The sequence below is a fragment of the Oncorhynchus nerka genome, linkage group LG19 (genome assembly GCF_034236695.1).
Source record: "Oncorhynchus nerka isolate Pitt River linkage group LG19, Oner_Uvic_2.0, whole genome shotgun sequence".
In the NCBI taxonomy this organism is placed as follows: Eukaryota; Metazoa; Chordata; class Actinopteri; order Salmoniformes; family Salmonidae; genus Oncorhynchus; species Oncorhynchus nerka.
The window spans coordinates 9,891,328-9,911,861 of NC_088414.1; the positions used below are offsets into that span (position 1 = coordinate 9,891,328).

At 45.4% G+C, this 20,534-nt stretch overlaps 1 pseudogene; it reads right to left on the bottom strand.

The window, feature by feature from the left end:
• Positions 1–18,910, bottom strand: part of LOC115146889 (dimethylglycine dehydrogenase, mitochondrial-like) — a 28,517-nt pseudogene extending 9,607 nt beyond the window's left edge.
• Between the last annotated feature and the right edge of the window lie 1,624 nt (positions 18,911–20,534).

Sequence of the window (20,534 nt, forward strand, 5' to 3'; positions counted from 1 at the left end):
GAGCGCTAAGAACCTTGGCGTGATCCTGGACAACAGTAGTAGTAGTGTAATGGTCCTGTCGTTCTCAACTAACATCAAGGCGGTGGCCCGTTCCTGTAGGTTCATGCTCTACAACATCCGCAGAGTACGACCCTGCCTCACACAGGAAGCGGCGCAGGTCCTAATCCAGGCACTTGTCATCTCCCGTCTGGATTACTGCAACTCGCTGTTGGCTGGGCTCCCTGCCTGTGCCATTAAACCCCTACAACTCATCCAGAACGCCGCAGCCCGTCTGGTGTTCAACCTTCCCAAGTTCTCTCACGTCACCCCGCTCCTCCGCTCTCTCCACTGGCTTCCAGTTGAAGCTCGCATCCGCTACAAGACCATGGTGCTTGCCTAACATGACGGAGCTGTGAGGGGAACGGCACCTCAGTACCTCCAGGCTCTGATCAGGCCCTACACCCAAACAAGGGCACTGCGTTCATCCACCTCTGGCCTGCTCGCCTCCCTACCACTGAGGAAGTACAGTTCCCGCGCAGCCCAGTCAAAACTGTTCGCTGCTCTGGCCCCCAATGGTGGAACAAACTCCCTCACGTAACATGATGGCCAGGACAGCGGAGTCAATCACCACCTTCCGGAGACACCTGAAACCCCACCTCTTTAAGGAATACCTAGGATAGGATAAAGTAATCCTTCTCATGGTCCCCCCCTTAAAGATTTAGATGCACTATTGTAAAGTGGCTGTTCCACTGTTTGTCTTAAGGTGAACGCACCAATTTGTAAGTCGCTCTGGATAAGAGCGTCTGCTAAATGACTTAAATGTAATGTAAATGTAGTGTAACATGATGGTCCAGTAGCAGCAGTAGTAGTGTAACATGATGGTCCAGTAGCAGCAGTAGTAGTGTAACATGATGGTCTATTAGTAGCAGTAGTAGTGTAACATGGTGGTCCAGTAGTAGCAGTAGTAGTGTAACATGATGGTCCAGTAGTAGTGTACCGTGATGGTCCAGTAGTAGTGTAACATGATGGTCCAGTAATAGCAGTGGTAGTGTAACATGATGGTCCAGTAGTAGCAGTAGTAGTGTAACATGATGGTCCAGTAATAGCAGTAGTAGTGTAACATGATGGTCCAGTAATAGCAGTAGTAGTGTAACATGATGGTCCAGTAGTAGTGTAACATGATGGTCCAGTTGCAGCAGTAGTAGTGTAACATGATGGTCCAGTAGTAGCAGTGGTAGTGTAACATCAAATTAAATGTTATTTGTCACATGCGCCGCATACAACAGGTGCTTACTTACAAGCTTAACCAACAATGCAGTTTTATGAAAAATAATTGTTGAGCAAAAAATAGATAAGTTAAAAATAACAAATAGTTAAAGAGCAGCAGCGAGGCTATATACATGCTGTACTGGTACAGAGCCATTTGATTAGCTGTTCAGGAGTCTTATGGCTTGGGGGTAGAAGCTGTTAAAAAGCCTTTATGGGCCTTCCGGGTGGTGCAGTGGTCTAAGACTCTGGCCTCCAGAGACTCTGGGTTCGAGCCCAGGCTCTGTCGCAGCCGGCCGCGCCTGGGAGGTCCATGGGGCTAACTTGTCATCTCCCTCTGCTACTCATCGCTAGACCTTCGGCTGGGCCCATGCCTGTGCCATTAAACCCCGATGCACAGTTCTCTCCGCGTGGCGAGAACCCCCGTCTCCACAGCTCTCAATTTGCCTAGCGTTGTCCGGGTTAGGGAGGGTTTGGCCTGTAGGGATATTCTTGTCTTATCCCGCATTAGCGACTCCTGTGGCGGGCAGGGCGCAGTGCATGCTGACCAGGTCGCTAGGGGCACGGTGTTTCCTCCCACACATTGGTGCGGCTGAATTCCGGGTTGGATACGCGCTGTGTTAAGAAGCAGTGTGGCTTGGTTGGGTTGTGTTTCGGAGGATGCATGACTCTCGACCTTCGTCTCTCCCAAGCCCGTACGGGATTTGTAGAGATGAGACAAGATAGTAACTACTAAAAACAATTGGATACTACGAAATTGGGATGAAAAAAGGGGGTACGTTTTTATTTAAAAAGCCTTTTGGACCTAGACTTGGTGCTCCGGTACCACTTGCCCTGCAGTAGCAGAGAGAACAGTCTATGACTAGGGTGGCTGGAGTCTTTCACAATTTTTAGGGCCTTCCTCTTACACCGCCTGGAGGTCCTGGATGGCAGGAAGTGGCAGGAAGCTTTGCCCCAGTGATGTACTGGGCTGTACGCACTGTGCGCACTCCTTTTCCTGTAGTCCACAATCATCTTATTTGTCTTGATCACGTTGAGGGAAAGGTTGTTATCCTGGCACCATATGACCAGGTCTCTGACCTCCTCCCTATAGGCTGTCTCATTGTTGTCGGTGATCAGGCCTACCGCTATTGTGTTGTCGGCAAACTTAATGATGGTGTTGGAGTTGTGCCTGGCCATGCAGTCAAGGGTGAACAAGGAGTACAGGAGGGGACTGAGAACGCACCCCTGAGGAGCCCCCGTGTTGAGGATCAGCATGGCAGATGTGTTGTTATCTACCCTTACCACCTGGGGGCGACCCGTCAGGAAGTCCAGGATCCAGTTGCAGAGGGAGGTTTTTAGTCCCAGGGTGCTTAGCTAAGTGATGAGCTTTGACAGCACTATTGTGTTGAACACTGAGCTGTAGTCAATCAATAGCATTCTCACCTATGTCTTCCTTTTCCCCAGTTCGGAAAGGGCAGTGTAAAATGCAATAGAGACTGCATCATCTGTAGATCTGTTGGGGCGGTATGCAAATTGGAGTGGGTCTAGGGTTTCTGGGATAATGGTGTTGATGTGAGCCATGACCAGCCTTTCAAAGCACTTCATGGCTACAGACGTGAGTGCTACGGGTCAGTAGTCATTTAGGCAGGTTACCTTAGTGTTCTTGGGCACAGGGACTATGGTGGTCTGCTTGAAACATGTTGGTATTACAGACTCAGTCAGGGACAGGTTGAAAATGTCAGTGAAGACACTTGGCAGTTGGTCTGCGCATGCTCAGAGTACACCTCCTGGTAATTTACCTGTTTAAAGGTCTTACTCACATCGGCTACGGAGAGCGTGATCACAGTCGTCTGGAACTGCTGATTCTCTCATGCATGCTTCAGTGTTGCTTGCCTCGAAACGAGTATAGAAGTAATTTAACTCGTCTGGTAGGCTCATGTCACTAGGCAGCTTGCGTTTTGCTTTCCTTTGTAGTCTGTAATAGTTTGCAAGCCCTGCCACATCCAACGAGCGTCGGAGCCTTTGTAGTACGATTCAAGCTTAGTCCTGTTTTGACACTTTGCCTATTTGATGGTTTGTCTGGGCATAGCGAGATTTCTTATAAGCGTCCGGGTTAGAGTCCCGCTCCTTGAAAATGTCAGCTCTACCCTTTAGTTCAGTGCGGACGTTGCCTGTAATCCATAGCTTCTGGTTGGGGTATGTACGTACGGTCACTGTGGGGACGACGTCATCAATGCACTTATTGATGAAGCCAGTGACTGATGTGGTGTACTCCTCAATGCCATCGGAAGAATCCCAGAACATATTCCAGTCTGTGCTAGGAAAACAGTCCTGTAGCTTAGCATCTGCGTCATCTGACTACTTCTTTATTGACGAGTCACGGGTGCTTCCTGCTTTAGTTTTTGCTTGTAAGCAGGAATCAGGAGGATATAATTATGGTCAGATTTACCAAATGGAGGGCGAGGCAGAGCTTTGTACGTGTCTCTGTGTGTGGAGTAAAGGTGGTCTACAGTTGTTTTCCTCTGGTTGCACATTTAACGTGCTGGTTGAAATTAGGCCACTAGAAGAAATGAATTAGGCCACTAGAAGAAATGAATTGGGCCACTAGAAGAAATGAATTGGGCCACTAGAAGAAATGAATTAGGCCACTAGAAGAAATGATTTAGGCCACTAGAAGCCCATGGAAGCCTTACCCTTTAGGAGCTCATACACACCACTGATCCTGTGGGTCGGACGGCCCGCAAAACACTCCTCTTTAGAGTAGCCTGCTGAGGGAGGGAGGGAGATAGAAATTAAAACAGTAATTTTCAACATTCTTTAGTAAACATGCCTTTACTTCAACCAGTAAAGATATCCCATTCATTGAAAACCCACTCACCCATTGTCCAAAATCCTTTTCTACTATAGGCCAGCGAGGGTAGAGAGTACTCACCTACGTTATTGAATCCATAGGACTCTCGGACCTTGGTACACATATAGGGTACCGTTGTCCATTTGCCTGCCACCGGCGTGGATCATCCCATACCTGGGACATCGCACACAGTCGGACCATGCGGTAATGCCTTTGACCTTCAACCTCCCACTCCCAGTCAGCCAAACGTAACAAGGCTTACCTAGTTTTTACAGCAGGGAAGATGGTAAGACCTTCAGAATTAAGAACTTTCACACTACACCATCCAATCACATCAATTTACTTCAGCATCCACCCCTGACCCCAACCCATTGCTCAGAGCTCCCCGAAACAAACACTCGCACACAATCCCACTCCTATGTTTACCCGAAGCCGATGCCGGTCCAGTGGTTGCCTGCGCCCTGGCCAGGAGGTCAGGAGTGGAGGTGATTGGTCCAGACACAATGTTGATGATGTCCGCATTCTTCACCACAGGTACCATCTCCATGTCCATCTCCACATGGTCCATGATACGGTCCTGGTCTGACTCAAACAGCTCCTTACCAAAACATGTACAACACACACACACACACACACACACACACTGGCAGCTGGCAGCTCTGTCTTCAGGGCCTTTCACCTAGGCACAACAAAACATATCAAAATGTATTAATCATCTAATTAAACTTTATTAAACATCACAACACATGTTACTTTAAAACAATTTAATTAAATGAGTACCTCAGGCACTGTTGCTTTGACAGCATACTGGTGATGGACAGGGATAGTGGGGTGCTCAAAGCCAATCAGCTGGCCAATTTCCCGGGCCCAGATTCCTATAGACCAATCAAAGAACAGTAATTATTTCATGGTCTGAAAAGGTGCACCTTCAGTGGGGTCAATAGAAACCAGAAACATCCAGGTTTTTTTCAGGGGAAAGGAAGGGGAACCTGTGACGCGACTTCCGCTTTTGGACGTGCGCCTTGCTGTTTACAGTCCCCACCCCAGTGAAACATATCAGATGCCTAAAAATAGCGCCAGTCTTTCTTCGAGATGAAGACACTACATACCAATTTTGTTGATGTCATTATTGCTAGATAAAGCTAGCTAATATTTGGCTAGCAGCTAGCTACGGCACGTGTTCGCTTGCTCTCTGAAGATGTTTCCATGCGGAAAATAAACAAGGCGACATTCCATCTTAACTCCTTCTGTTTCCCCCTCGTCATGACCAGAATATGGGGTATCCTGCGCAAGTGTTTATTTGACGCCTCCTAGGTTAGGTTAGCATAGATGTTTTGAGGAGACCAGGAAGCAGACACAGGAGTATGGAGCAAGACGCCAGTAGGGTGTAAACAGCCCTCCTTGAACTGCCCCGGTCTCCACCGCAAGGAAAGCAAAACAAGTTTAAGAACAGAGCCTCACACACACCGACTCTTTCTGCCTAATACTAACCCAGCCTTCACTTTCTCAGATCAAAATAGTGCATAGCCAGCTGGGTCCAGCAGATTGTGCAATGATAATGACAGAAATGGAGCGGAAAATGGCCGTGAAATTGTAGAATAGTAGAATCTCAGATGCAGAGTATGAAAGCCGGTAGATAGGTCGACTGTTATTACAGTACTATGGTGTACTCTATGACACTTAGACATGGTTGTGTCTGAAATGATACCATATTCCCTAGATAGTGCACTACCTTTTGGCAAAAACCATGGGGCTCTGGCCAAAAGTAGTGTCCTATATAGAGAAGAGGATACCATTCCAGACTGAGGCATGGTGTTAAGGGCCCGTCAAAGTTAACACTAACACAATTATCTGTCTGTCTGTGGCTCCAACACTTAAGACAAAGATAGGAGACCCCCTGTTCTACCAGCTGATTCACTTTAGAGTGAACATCGAGTTACACTGCATAGAAGGTTAGTCTTGTTTTAAACTTCATCAAAGGCTTAATTTACAAAGGACTTCATTTTCTAGGAGCTATTTCAGGTGGTCAGCTGAGATTCCAACACCTGGCTGTTGGTGATAATGCAATCTGATCCGATCTGATGTTTGGTAAAACGTCAGACGACTGGGTTTTCTGACCGCTCTTTTTAAGGCCTTCTTCTTTTGGGGTTTAATGGCAGCGTGCAAACCAACATTTTAGGTGCGTTAACGCTTTTCTTGGGAGCATTTAAGCATTTAACTGTCTCCCTGCTTGTTAGCTCCCCCACCGAAACACTGGCACAAACACAAACGTTCCTACTCCGTAACATTCTAAAAGAGAAGGAAACAGACCAGCCACTACATCCACAGGGACATGGATACCCCCTAAAACGGAACATTTACTCACTGCAGTACCTGTGTAAGTCACAGAACTATTGCTTGCCCGTGACAAGCGCAAACCCAACACATAGTCCTACATAAAATGTATATACATTTACTCATATACTGTAACACAAAGATTTAAAAAGACACTTTTACAAATGAAATAAAAGATTCATTAAAATAATGTATGGCATAACCTCTGTGCACAGTAGACTGACCACTAACCAGTATAGGAAGCCTGTTGCTACCAGCCTCTTGCCCGATCAATATTCTGATTTCCGGGGCAAGAGTCAGCTGCCCTCCCTCTGCACACAGACAAACACACACACCATTACCCCTGCTGACACTACAGCCGTTTGTCCCTACAGAGCACAGGCTGGTAACGGCCTGCAGGAACCAGTTGTTGTGACAGCTGAAAGAAATGTCACATAACCCCACTTGTTGACTTCTGCCGCTTTCTGCGGAGTTGCAGCTGTTCCTCACCACCCCGAGTCAAGTTCATAAATACTTGACATAAATACTTGAGGTACAAGTAGGGAACAGAGTAACGGTAGAGTATGCGTAGAGTATGCGTAGAGTAACGGTAGAGTATGCGTAGAGTAACGGTATAACTTTAGACCGTCCCCTCGCCCATACCCGGGCGCGAACCAGGGACCCTCTGCACACATCAACAACAGTCACCCACGAAGCATCGTTACCCATCGCTCCACAAAAGCCGCGGCCCTTGCAGAGCAAGGGGAACTACTACTTCAAGGTCTCAGAGCAAGTGACGTCACTGATTGAAACGCTATTTAGCGCGCACCGCTAACTAAGCTAGCCGTTTCACATCCGTTACACGTAGAGTAACGGCAGAGTATGCAAGTCTGATATAATCACTCATTTTATATACTGCTTTACAGCGTATCTCTCAAATTGAGCAGAGTTCTGCATTAGAAGCTTTGTTAAAAAATGTTTTTATACTCTCTCTACCTTTTTTTTAAAAGGTTGCCTTTCCCTATTTCTGTAGGCTATGGCCAGTTAGGACCAGAGCAGAGCTGCTGGGTGGGTCAGAGTAGATAGCACACATGTTTACCAGCTCACTGTAGCAGGATACACACAAGGTCATTCACAAACCCTCCCAGGAGTAACCTCCAATGAATTGACTCTGTGATCTATTTCCAATGGGGCTTTACATCTGGGCTTACCCATATATCCACAGTACACCTACCGCACCTGTTAACTAACCAAATCAAAATCGCATTTTTATTTGTCGCATGCACCGAATACAACAGTGAAATGCTCACTTACAAGCCCTTAACCAACAACGCAGTTTTAAGAAAAATACGTTAGATAAAAAATTAAAGTGACAAATAATTGAAGAGCAGCAGTAAAATAACTAACGCACTCACTCCCTTTCCTCCTTATTTATGAGCACCAGTGATAGCGTGGTAAGCTAAATCATTTCTAAAGGCCAGAGACTGTTTATCTCTCTCTCTGTGAAACAGTACTGTCCATTTTCTGTTCACAGTACATATAGCTCCCACTTAGGAATAACAGGTTTCACCCGTGATTTGAGGAGGTCCTGTGTGGAGGCCTTTCACTGGATGTCTCAGCGGCCCGTTCTCCTTTTGGTTCCATTAGTAGATCACGGCCCACATGGTGAAACCGATCCTTCGGGGGGGGAGACACATTCCTAGAACCGCAACCCCTGACCTTACTCTGGGGGATTCTCATTGGTCAAGGTGCCAAACGGTGGTTTCAGGAAGAGGGAGTGTCATGTTTTGAAGGTGGGGGAGGAGAAGATAAAAAACTGGATACAGGACTTTACTCCAGCCCTGGAGCAGCTGCTCCTGGGGACATTGATTTGTTCAATCCACTGTGTTAGAGCAGGGTTGGAGCATAAAGCAACACACCCAGTAGCTCTCCGTGAGCAGGCTTGGTCACCAGCGACCAAGAAGAAAGAGAGAGGAGATGGGCAGCAAAAGAGGAAACGTTTGGGATGACGAGGCCTGGCAAGTGGGGTTGGGAGAGAAGAGTCAATGAGAGGGAGGAACAATTGAAGGGTTTAGAAAAAGGGGTAAGAGAGAGAGAGAGAGGAGGGCAAGCAGGGAGTTTGAAGTTGGAGGAAAGAAGAGTTGATAGAGAGGGAGGGAAGGAGCCGAGAGGGAGGGAAGGAGCCGAGGAGAGAGTAAAGGGAAGGAGCCGAGGAGAGCGTAAAGGGAAGGAGCCGAGGAGAGCGTAAAGGGAAGGAGCCGAGGAGAGCGTAAAGGGAAGGAGCCGAGGAGAGCGTAAAGGGAAGGAGCCGAGGAGAGAGTAAAGGGAAGGAGCCGAGGAGAGCGTAAATGGAGGGATTAGGGTTTGTGGGGAAGGTAGAGGTGGTTGGGAGTCAAACAAGGGAATGGGGAGAGTGTGAGTGGAAGGATAGAGAAAGGGAATGGGGAGAGTGTGAGTGGAAGGAGAGAGAGATGGAATGGGGTGAGTGTGAGACAGTGGAAGGAGAGAGAGATGGAATGGGGTGAGAGTGAGTGGAAGGAGAGAGAGATGGAATGGGGTGAGTGTGAGACAGTGGAAGGAGAGAGAGATGGAATGGGGTGAGTGTGAGACAGTGGAAGGATAGAGAAAGGGAATGGGGTGAGTGTGAGTGGAAGGAGAGAGAGATGGAATGGGGTGAGTGTGAGACAGTGGAAGGAGAGAGAGATGGAATGGGGTGAGTGTGAGACAGTGGAAGGAGAGAGAGATGGAATGGGGTGAGAGTAAAGGGAGGGAGCGTTGGAGAGAATGGAGTCTGTGAGGAATGCTGCAGCAGCACTTTAGGATCTGCTTTCACATGGAGTTATTTCTGCAGACCACAGCTCCAGCAAACATAAATCACGTACCCTTCCCTGACCTGCATGTCAAGGGTTAAACCCCCAAATCCCACCACACTTAGGGCTCCCGAGTGGTGCAGCGGTCCAAGGCACTGCATCTCAGTGCTTGAGGCGTCACTACAGACACCCCGGGAGTCCCATGGGGTGGTGCACAATTGGCCCAGCGCCACCTGAGTTTGGCCGGTGTAGGCCGTCATTGTAAATAAGAATTTGTTCTTAACTGACTTGCCTAGTGAAATAAAGGTTAAATAAAAAAATAAATAAAATAAATAAAATAACTTTACACAACTCACCCACCCACTACAGGAGAGATGAGGTTGACCCGAGGGTTCGAGAGAGATTTGTATTGTAATGAAAGATATGAACTCCCCAAGGTTATGTATAGAGAGGGAGGCTTTGCTGGAAACAACAGAACCTGACTGAGTGCTCCCATCGTAATTATCATACCCACATATCCAAACAATGTTCTCAGAATGTTAAAAAAACTCAACCACAAAAGCAGTGGGCTCATTTCACAGTAGAAGAGCGAGGTTAAAATATTTAATTCCTGGAGGAGTGGTTTTAAAAGGGGTGTAGTAACTGAACACCCAGATAGACTCTCAGACGTGTGTGTGTGTGTGTGTGTGTGTGTGTGCAAACAAACACAGAAACTTACACAATCGCCACACAAACCTCCACTCCTGGACCTGTACGTACTGTACATGAGCTGTACTACTTTACTGGACCATATGGAGACGGTAGTCATTACCGCACTGGTCAAACACTACAAATCCACAGTGTCCGGGGGGGTTTCAAGTTAAATCCTTTAGCTTTCTAAAAAAGTATTGACTTAGGAACGGGAATAGTTATGTAAATGAGGTATTTCATTGTCAACAAATGTAGATAAAAATTCAAACTTGTGTAGACGGTTGATTTAAAAAATTAAAAAATCTGTAATCCATTTTGAATTCAGGCTGTAACACAACAAAATGTGGAATAAGTCAAGGAGTATGGAGAAGGAGAAGTTAGATAAGACTACTAAGGAAGTTGGGCCCCTGACATTTGAGCAGCATGTTTACTATCGCATGTAGACTAACCTCTACAGCAGGGATCATCAACTAGATTCAGCCGCCAACTGATTTGTTTCTTGAGTCAGGGGGCCAGGAACCTAATTACAAATCATTTGTAGACTGCAAATTGACAGCAAGAAGCCCAAACAGATACAAAATTTGACTCAAAAATAATTATTTCAAACCTTGCTTACATTTGTATACGATCACATAGTTTATCCCTATTATGGGTGGGAATACTGTGGAACAGATGTCCAAAATTACAATCACTTGGAGTCGATTTGCTGGTGTTTTTTAAGTCTTTTATGTCCACCAAATTCGCCAGTTGGAGAACCCTGCTATACAGGATGAAGTTGTTTTGAGGGTGATAAAAGAGGCAGACCTAGGCCATCAGTTCCTCGGCAGAACCACCTAGGCCTGGTTCTTTTGACAGCAGCTGTCTTTGACAGCTACCATAACTCAGATCTTCTTACATGCCTCCATCTACTTCTTGGAAATCTCAACCTCTCCTTCTGCCGAGTGGACTATCTGATATGTCTGTAGTATCTTAGGTTCTTCCCGGTAGCTGTAAAGTTGCTCTGGATAAGAGCGTCTGCTCAATGGCTCAAATTAAAATGTAAATATCTTGAGTGGGGTCTCTCACTGCGGTCTCGCCATGTTGAATATCTCCGACCTACATTGCCTTTCCCTCTGATAGTGTGTGTAATAACACTTCATTCTAATGAGGAGAAATGTGGAAACTCCGTTGCCATGCTAACTGCTGTAGTAGTGGAGGAACGTCTCCGGTGGAAACGGGGCTGCAGTGGAAATGCGGCATGTGTTTTGAATCCTTTCCAAATGTTTTGCAAAAGGTAAAGGTTTTGTTGGGGGTTTTGCTGTGGCTGTTGTGCCATGTGCTAGGTGTCAAACCATCAATCAATATGTTTAACACCAGACTCGATCCATAAAAACCCTCTGAAGCCATTTGTTGTGCCCAGGTCAGTTCTGTCTTTTTTTCCCCATCATATGAGATTAGGTTTTGAGACGGGCAAGTTGATCTTAGATCTCTTGTTGTTGACCTACAGCGTGCTCGGTGGTTCCAGCAGTATGTTCAGACTTCTCCAGCAGAACCACATCCTTCTGTCCAGCCTTGGCCAGGTGATAGGCTACACGGACTCCCACACAGCCCCCTCCGATGATCACAGTCTCAGCCGTGTCCTTCCACATCTTCCCCAGGACCGTGTGACTGTCCCTGGGAGGGAGATTTGAATCCATTTCAATCCATTTCAATACAGCTAAAGATGTGTGGAGTCGTTGTGTGACTTCTAAGAAGTCGAAAATATTGTGAAGAGAATTGACCCTGTTGTGCACAATTCGGACATGACATACCCCAGGACATGACATACCCCAGGACATGACATACCCCAGGAGGGAAATGCAACACTCCATTGGGAACAAACTGGTTGAATCAACGTTGTTTCAACAACATTTTTCTACGTATTGTGACGTGGACTCTTAAGTGGAAAAGTGAAATACTTGAAAATGTATCTACAGCAATCCTTTGGTCTCTCATCCAGGGTTTTAACAAAGCCCAGCCCTGCTTAACTTTGATAACTTAACTTAAAAACTGGTGCTATCGAAGTCATTCCAAAGGGTAGGTTTAACAGAGTAAATGAAATGGAACCATAGTAGGCTACTTTATCACTTTCATCAATGATGCCATTTGGGCCTATAGAGCATTTGCGAAATCATAAACCGCTATTTAGCATACAACTCAAACATACATATAAACCTAGGGTTTCAATTTGGTTTATTTCAAGTGTAATTATATGATGGTGATATTGAGTTGTGTTTGGTTGTCAACGCAACCAAATATCAACATTTGAAGGAGATGTATCTTCTGCTTGAATAGTTCCATCTGTGCCATTGATTTAGTTAATTCCTGTTTGTCTGCAAATGGCTTTTTATTTTATTTTTATTTCACCTTTATTTAACCAGGTAGGCAAGTTGAGAACAAGTTCTCATTTACAGTTGCGAACTGGCCGAGATAAAGCAAAGCAGTACGACACATACAACACAGAGTTACACATGGAGTAAAACAAACATACAGTCGTTAATACAGTAGAAAAATAAGTATATACAATGTGAGCAAGTGAGGTGAGATAAGGGAGGTGAAGACAAAAAAAGGCCATGGTGGCGAAGTAAATACAATATAGCAAGTAAAACACTGGAATGGTAGATTTGCAGTGGAAGAAAGTGCAAAGTAGAGATAGAAATAATGGGGTGCAAAAGGAGCAAAATAAATAAAGTAGGGGGAGAGGTAGATGTTTGGGCTAAATTATAGATTGGTATGTACAGGTGCAGTAATCTGTGAGCTGCTCTGACAGTTGGTGCTTAAAGCTAGTGAGGGAGATAAGTGTTTCCAGTTTGAGATTTTTGTAGTTAGTTCCAGTCATTGGCAGCAGAGAACTGGAAGGAGAGGCGGCCAAAGGAAGAATTGGTTTTGGGGGTGACCAGAGAGATATACCTGCTGGAGCGTGTGCTACAGGTGGGTGCTGCTATGGTGACCAGCGAGCTGAGATAAGGGGGGAATTTACCTAGCAGGGTCTTGTAGATGACCTGGAGCCAGTGGGTTTGGCGACGAGTATGAAGTGAGGGCCAGCCAACGAGAGCGTACAGGTCGCAGTGGTGGTGAGTATATGGGGCTTTGGTGACAAAACGGATGGCACTGTGATACACTGCATCCAATTTTTTGAGTAGGGTATTGGAGGCTATTTTGTAAATGACATCGCCGAAGTCGAGGATCGGTAGGATGGTCAGTTTTACAGGGGTATGTTTGGCAGCATGAGTGAAGGATGCTTTGTTTTGTGAAATAGGAAGCCAATTCTAAATTTAACTTTGGATTTGAGATGTTTGATGTGAGTCTGGAAGGAGAGTTTACAGTCTAATCAGACACCTAGGTATTTGTAATTGTCCACATATTCTAAGTCAGAACCGTCCAGAGTAGTGATGTTGGACAGGCGGGCAGGTAGCAATCAGTTGAAGAGCATGCATTTAGTTTTACTTGTATTTAAGAGCAATTGGAGGCCACGGAAAGAGAGTTGTATGGCATTAAAGCTCGCCTGGAGAGTTGTTAGCCTCTTGCCTCTAGTTGGGACGAAATGCAAATGTGCTACGCTAAATGCTAATAGTATTAGTTAAAACTCAAAAGTTCATTAAAATACACATGCAGGGTATCAAATTAAAGCTACACTCGTTGTGAATCCAGGCAACAAGTCAGATTTTTAAAATGCTTTTCGGCGACAGCATGAGAAGCTATTATCTGATAGCATGCACCAATACACTACAACAGAAAAGCACAGCAGGGGACGTAAACAAAATAATTAGCATTTCGGCGTTACACAAACCGCACAATAAAATAGAAAACAGTCATTACCTTTCACCATCTTCTTTGTTGGCACTCCTAGATGTCCCATAAACACTATTGGGTCTTTATTTCGATTAAATCGGGCCATATAAAGCCAAGATATCGTTATATGTAGACTGTGTGATAAACGAAAAAAACAGCGATTTCACAACGTAACGTCATTTTTTAAAATTCAAAAAGTAGACGATAAACTTTCACAAAACACTTCGAAATACGTTTGTAATGCTACTTTAGGTATTAGTAAACGTTAATAAGCGATAAAAATCATCCGTAGGCGATGTAAATATCATTAGCTGTCGTCTTGGAAAAAATTTCAGGAGAGAGCTCTTCCGGAATGATCTGGGCGGAGACCGGAGGTAAGTCGTGCCCCTCTTTCGGTTCAACCAAGAATCAAAGAGGATTCAATTCACAAGACTCTAGACAACATGGGGATGCTGTGGGAGTTGAATGCTCGGTCTTATCTAATTCGGCTCACTGTTAACAATTGCTTGAAGTGGCGCAAGGATATTTATTTCCATTTTCTGTGATCAGGTTTTCCTGCGCTTTCCGATGTAACGCACGTTATGTAATAGCCACAGTCGTGATTTAACCAGTTTTAAAAACGTCCGAGGGTTTCCTATCCACACATTCTAACCATATGAACGTACTATATTCCTGGCATGAGTAGCAGGGCGCTGAAATGTTGCGCGATTTTTAACAAAATGTTCAAAAAAGTAGAGGGTAGGAGCAACAGGTTAACACAGTGTCCAAAGAAGGGCCAGAAGTATACAGAATGGTGTTGTCTGCGTAGAGGTGGATCAGAGACTCACCAGCAGCAAGAACAACATCATTGATGTATACAGAGAAGAGAGTCGGTCCAAGAATTGAACCCTGTGGCACCCCCATAGAGACTCCAGAGGCCCGGACAACAGGCCCTCCAATTTGACACACTGAACTCTATCAGAGAAGTGGTTGGTGAACCAGACGAGGCAATCATTTGAGAAACCAAGGCTATCGAGTCTGCCGATGAGGATGTGGTGATTGACAGAGTCGAAAGCCTTGGCCAGGTCAAGGAATACGGCTGCACAGTATTGTTTCTTATCGATGGCGGTTAAGATATCGTTTAGGACCTTGAGGCTGAGGTGACCAGCCCTGAAACCAGATTGCATAGCGGAGAAGGTATGGTGGGATTAGAAATGGTCGGTAATCTGTTTGTTGACCTGGCTTTCGAAGACCTTAGAAAGGCAGGGTAGGATAAATATACTGTAGGTCTGTAGCAGTTTGGGTCAAGAGTGTGTCCCCCTTTGAAGAGGGGGATGCTTTCCAATTTTTTGGAATCTCAGTCTACACGAAAGAGAGGTTGAACAGGCTAGTAATAGGGGTGGCAACAATTTTGGCAGATAATTTTAGAAAGAAAGGGTCCAGATTGTCTAGCCCGGCTGATTTGTAGGGGTCCAGATTTTGCAGCTCTTTCAGAACATCACCTGACTGGATTTGGGAGAAGGAGAAATGGGGAAGGCTTGGACGAGTTGCTGTGGGGGGTGCAGTGCTGTTGTCCGGGGTAGGGGTAGCCAGGTGGAAAGAATGGCCAGTCGTAGAAAAATGCTTATTGAAATTCTCAATTATAGTGGATTTATCGGTGGTGACAGTGTTTCCTATCTTCAGTGCAGTGGGCAGCTGTGAGGAGGTGTTCTTATCCTCCATGGACTTTACAGTGTCCCAGAACTTTTTTGAGTTTGTGTTGCAGGAAGCAAATTTCTGCTTGAAAAAGCTAGCCTTGGCTTTTCTAACTGCCTGTGTATATTGGTTTCTAGCTTCCCTGAAAAGATGCATATCACGGGGGCTGTTCGATGCTAATGCAGAACGCCATATGATACTTACGTTTATATGTTTGATTCACGTCTCCATCTCAATCAAAAATTGGAGTTAAAGAATTCGACCAAATCAAACTTTGTTTTAAAGTGCATTTAAAAGTATGATTTGCTTTGATTTAGTCCTATTCTTTAACTTAGATTTTTGGTTGAGATGGAGACGTGAATGCAACATATATATCCAACATAGTGCTTATTAATTTGTAGACAAACTAGAAATGAAAGCCACACTAAGTCAATGGCCCAGACGGAACTATCCAGGAAGGTTAATCTCATTAAAACGTTGATACTTGGTCCCGTTCACAACCAAACACAATTCAACGTAACTTTTGAAATACAATAACCTACTAACTTGATGACAAGTTCAAATCAAGCTTTATTTATACAGCACATTTCACACATTGAAATGTACAGGAAAGTACAAATTAAAACAAAAACTGAAATATTTACAACACAAAACATAAGATGATAAAAACTAAAGATTGACAAAAACTGAACAAAAAAAGCAAAGTTAAAAAGTTGTGTTTTAAGATCTTGTAAATATGTCCACAGTTTTGCCCCCCCCCTCTCTGTCATTGTAACATAGACGCTGGGAGAAGCAGGTGCAGCTGGTGAGTTTAATAATGCAATGAACATGGAACGGTACAAAAACAAGAGTTTCGTCTGGACATGAAACACATAACCAATATTGCCTGGGGAATGAAACCAAGGGAGTGAAAGATATAGGGGAGGTAATCAGTGAAGTGTTGGAGTCCAGGTGTGTCTCATGATGAGGCGGTGGGGCACGTAATGATAGTTGTCAGAGTCAGTGATTAGTAAACCAGCGACGTCGAGCACCGGAGAGCTGGAGTAGACGTGACAGGCAGGCTATTCCAGAGGCTGAGGGCATAGTAACTCAAAGCTGCCTCTCGATTCTAGGCTTTGGGATAGTTAAAAGGCCAGAGGACCTGAGGGAACTACTGAGTACATAACATAAAGGATGTCAAGTCAAATCAAATCATTATTTAGTGGTCACATACAAGTGTTTAGCAGATGTTTTTGCGGGTGTAGTGAAATGCTTGTGCTTCTAGCTCCGACAGTGCACTAATATCTAACAGTTACACAACATATATCCAATACAGATAAATCTAGTAAAGGAATGGAAATAAGAAAATACAAAAATATGGAGGAGCAATGTCAGAGTGGCATAGAATGAGATACAGTATATAGTATATACATATATAGTATATACATATATGAGATGGGTATTGCAAAATATGTAAATATTATTAAAGTGACTAGTGTTCCATTTATTGTGGACTGTGGTTTCAAGTCTATGTACTGTATATACAGTCGTGGCCAAAAGTTGAGAATGACACAAATATACATTTTCACAAAGTCTGCTGCCTCAGTTTGTATGATGGCAATTTGCATATAATCCAGAATGTTATGAAGAGTGATCAGATGAATTGCAATTAATTGCAAAGTCCCTCTTTGCCATGCAAATGAACTGAATCCCCCCAAAAAACATTTCCACTGCATTTCAGCCCTGCCACAAAAGGATCAAAATGACATCATGTCAGTGATTCTCTCGTTAACACAGGTGTGAGTGTTGACGAGGAGAAGGCTGGAGATCACTCTGTTATGCTGATTGAGTTCGAATAACAGACTGGAAGCTTCAAAAGGAGGATGGTACTTGGAGTCATTGTTCTTCCTCTGTCAATCATGGTTACCTGCAAGGAAACACGTGCAGTCATCATTGCTTTGCACAAAAAGAGCTTCAAAGGCAAGGATATTGCTGCCAGTAAGATTGCACCTAAATCAATCATCAAGAACTTCAAGGAGAGCGGTTCAATTGTTGTGAAGAAAGTCCAGCAAGCGCCAGGACCGTCTCGTAAAGTTGATTCAGCTGCGGGATCGGGGCACCACCAGTACAGAGCTTGCTCAGGAATGGCAGCAGGCATGTGCGAGTACATCTGCACGCACAGTGAGGCGAAGACTTTGAGGATGGCCTGGTATCAAGAAGGGCAGCAAAGAAGCCACTTCTCTCCAGGAAAAACATCAGGGACAGACTGATATTCTGCAAAAGGTACAGGGATTGGACTGCTGAGGACTGGGTTAAAGTCATTTTCCCTGATGAATCCCCTTTCCAATTGTTTGGGGCATCTGGAAAAAAGCTTGTCCGGAGAAGACAAGGTGAGCACTACCATCAGTCCTGTGGTAAAGCATACAACAGTAAAGCATCCTGAGACCATTCATGTGTGGGGTTGCTTCTCAGCCAAGGGAGTGGGCTCACTCACAATTTTGCCTAAGAACAAAGCCATGAATAAAGAATGGTACCAACACATCCTTAGTGAGCAACTTCTCCCAACCATCCAGGAACAGTTTAGTGGCGAACAATGCCTTTTCCAGCATGATGGAGCACCGTGCCATAAGGAAAAAGTGATAACTAAGTGGCTCGGTGAACAAAACATCGATATTTTGGGTCCATGGCCAGGAAACTGCCCAGACCTTAATCCCATTGAGAACTTGTGGTCAATCCTCAAGAGGCGGGTGGACATACAAAAACCCACAAATTCTGACAAACTCCAAACATTGATTATGCAAGAATGGGCAACCATCAGGATGTGGCCCAGAAGTTAATTGACAGCATGCCAATTGAAATATTGACTCTTTGCATCAACTTTATGTAATTGTCAATAAAAGCCTTTGACAATACCTGTAATTATACTTCAGTATTCCATAGTAACATCTGACAAAAATACCTAAAGACACTGAGGCAGAAGACTTTGTGAAAATTAATATTTGTGTCATTTTCAAAGCTTTTGGCCATGACTGTAGGCAGCAGCCTCTATGCTAGTGATGGCTATTTAACAGTCTGATGGCCTTGAGATAGAAGCTGTTTTCAGTCTCTCGTCCCAGCGTTGATGCACCTGTACTGACCTCGTCTTCTGGATGATAGCAGGGTGAACAGGCAGTGTCTCGGGTGGTTGTTGTCCTTGATGATCTTTTTGGCCTTCCTGTGACATCGGGTGCAGTAAATGTCCTGAAGGACAGGTAGTTTGCCCCCGGTGATGCGTTTGGCAGACCGCGCCACCCTCTGGGAGAGCCCTGCGATGGCGGGCGGTGCAGTTGCCGTACCAAGGGGTGATACAGCCCGACAGGATGCTCCCGATTGTGCATCTGTAAAAGTTTGAGGGTTTTAGGTGACAAGCCAAATTGAGGTTGTCTGTGTGGGTGACCATTTCAGTTTATCAGTGATGTGTACGCCAAGGAACTTGAAGCTTTCCACCTTCTCCATTGTGGTCCCGTCTGTGGATATTGGAGTGCTCCCTCTGCTGTTTCCTGAAGTCCATGATCATCTTTGTTTTGTTGACATTGAGTGAGAAGTTGTTTTCCTGGCACCACACTCCCAGAGCCCTCACCTCCTCCCTGTAGGCTGTCTCGTAATTGTTGCTAATCAAGCTTACTACTGTTGTGTCATCTGCAAACTTGATGATTGGGTGTGCTTGGCCATGCAGTCATGGGTGAACAGGGAGTACAGGAAGGGACTGAGCATTCACCTTGTGGGGCCCCAGTGTTGAGGATCAGCGGAGTGGAGGTGATGTTTCCTACCTTCACCACCTGGGGGCGGCCTGTCAGGAAGTTCAGGACCCAGTTGCACATGGCGGAGTTCAGTCCCAGGGCCTCGAGGTTAATGATGAGCTTGGAGGGTACTATGTTGTTGAATGCTGAGCTATAGTCAATTAACATCATTCTTACATATGTATTGCTCTTGTCTAGATGGGATAGGGCAGTGTGATGGTGATTGTATTGTCTGTAGATCTATTGGGGCGGTAAGCAAATTGAAGTGGGTCTAGGATGATGGGTAAGGTGGAGGTCATATTATCCTTTACTAGTCTCTCAAAGCTTTCTTGGGTACAGGAACAATGGTGGCCATCTTGAAGCATGTGGGGACAGCAGACTGGTGTAGGGAGAGATTGAATATGTCCGTAAACACACCAGCCATCTGGTCTGAACATGCTCTGAGGACGTGTCTAGGGATGCCGTCTGGGCCAGCAGCCTTGCGAGGGTTCAATTATAAAAGGGTTGCATGGAAGAATACAAAAAATGGATGCAAGGTGAGAGAGTTCTGACAATAAAAATAAAAGAACACAAAACACATTCAGTTAACTTCCAAAATATGCATGAAACCTAACACACAAAAAAATTAAAATGTCTTACTCACATCGGCCACGGAGAAGGGGAGCCCACAGTCCTTGGTAGCGGGCCGTGTCGGTGGCACTGTGTTATCCTCAAAGTGGGCAAAGAAGGTGTTTAGCTTGTCTTGTATTCCGTGATTGTCTGTAGACCCTGCCACATACGTCTCGTGTCTAAGCCGTTGAATTGCAACTCCACTTTGTCTCTATACTGTAATGATGGGGTGTTGAGTCAGAAGCAGGTGCAGGTGCAGGTTAAACGTTTTAATAAAACAACAAAACCAGGAACAGGACACTAACATATGGCAGAACGCTAATACACAAGAACAATACCAACTGGTGAGTGAACATGGGAGAGTGACATATAAAGGGGAGGAAATTATGAAGGTAATGGAGTCCAGGTGTGAATCATAATATTAACATGTGCGCATAATGATGAGTGCTAGGTGTGCGTAATGATGAATCCCAGGACCGGTGGTCCGTACTCTGGCGACGTCGTATGCCAACCAGGGGGACGACCCCAAGGGCGAGGAGCGGGTCGGTCCAGGCGCCAAAGGTGGAAATCGCGGAGGATGTTTGGGTCCAGAATGTCTTCCACCGGAACCCAACACCGCTCCTCTGGGCCATACCCTCCCAGTACACCAGATACTGGAGCTGACCCCCACGACGTCAGGAGTCCAATAGGGATCTAACAGCGTACGCCGGGCCCCCCTCAATGTCCAGGGGGGGTGGAGGTGTGTCGTGGGGGACAGTGTCAGCTAGGGGACCAGGAACCACCGGCCTGAAA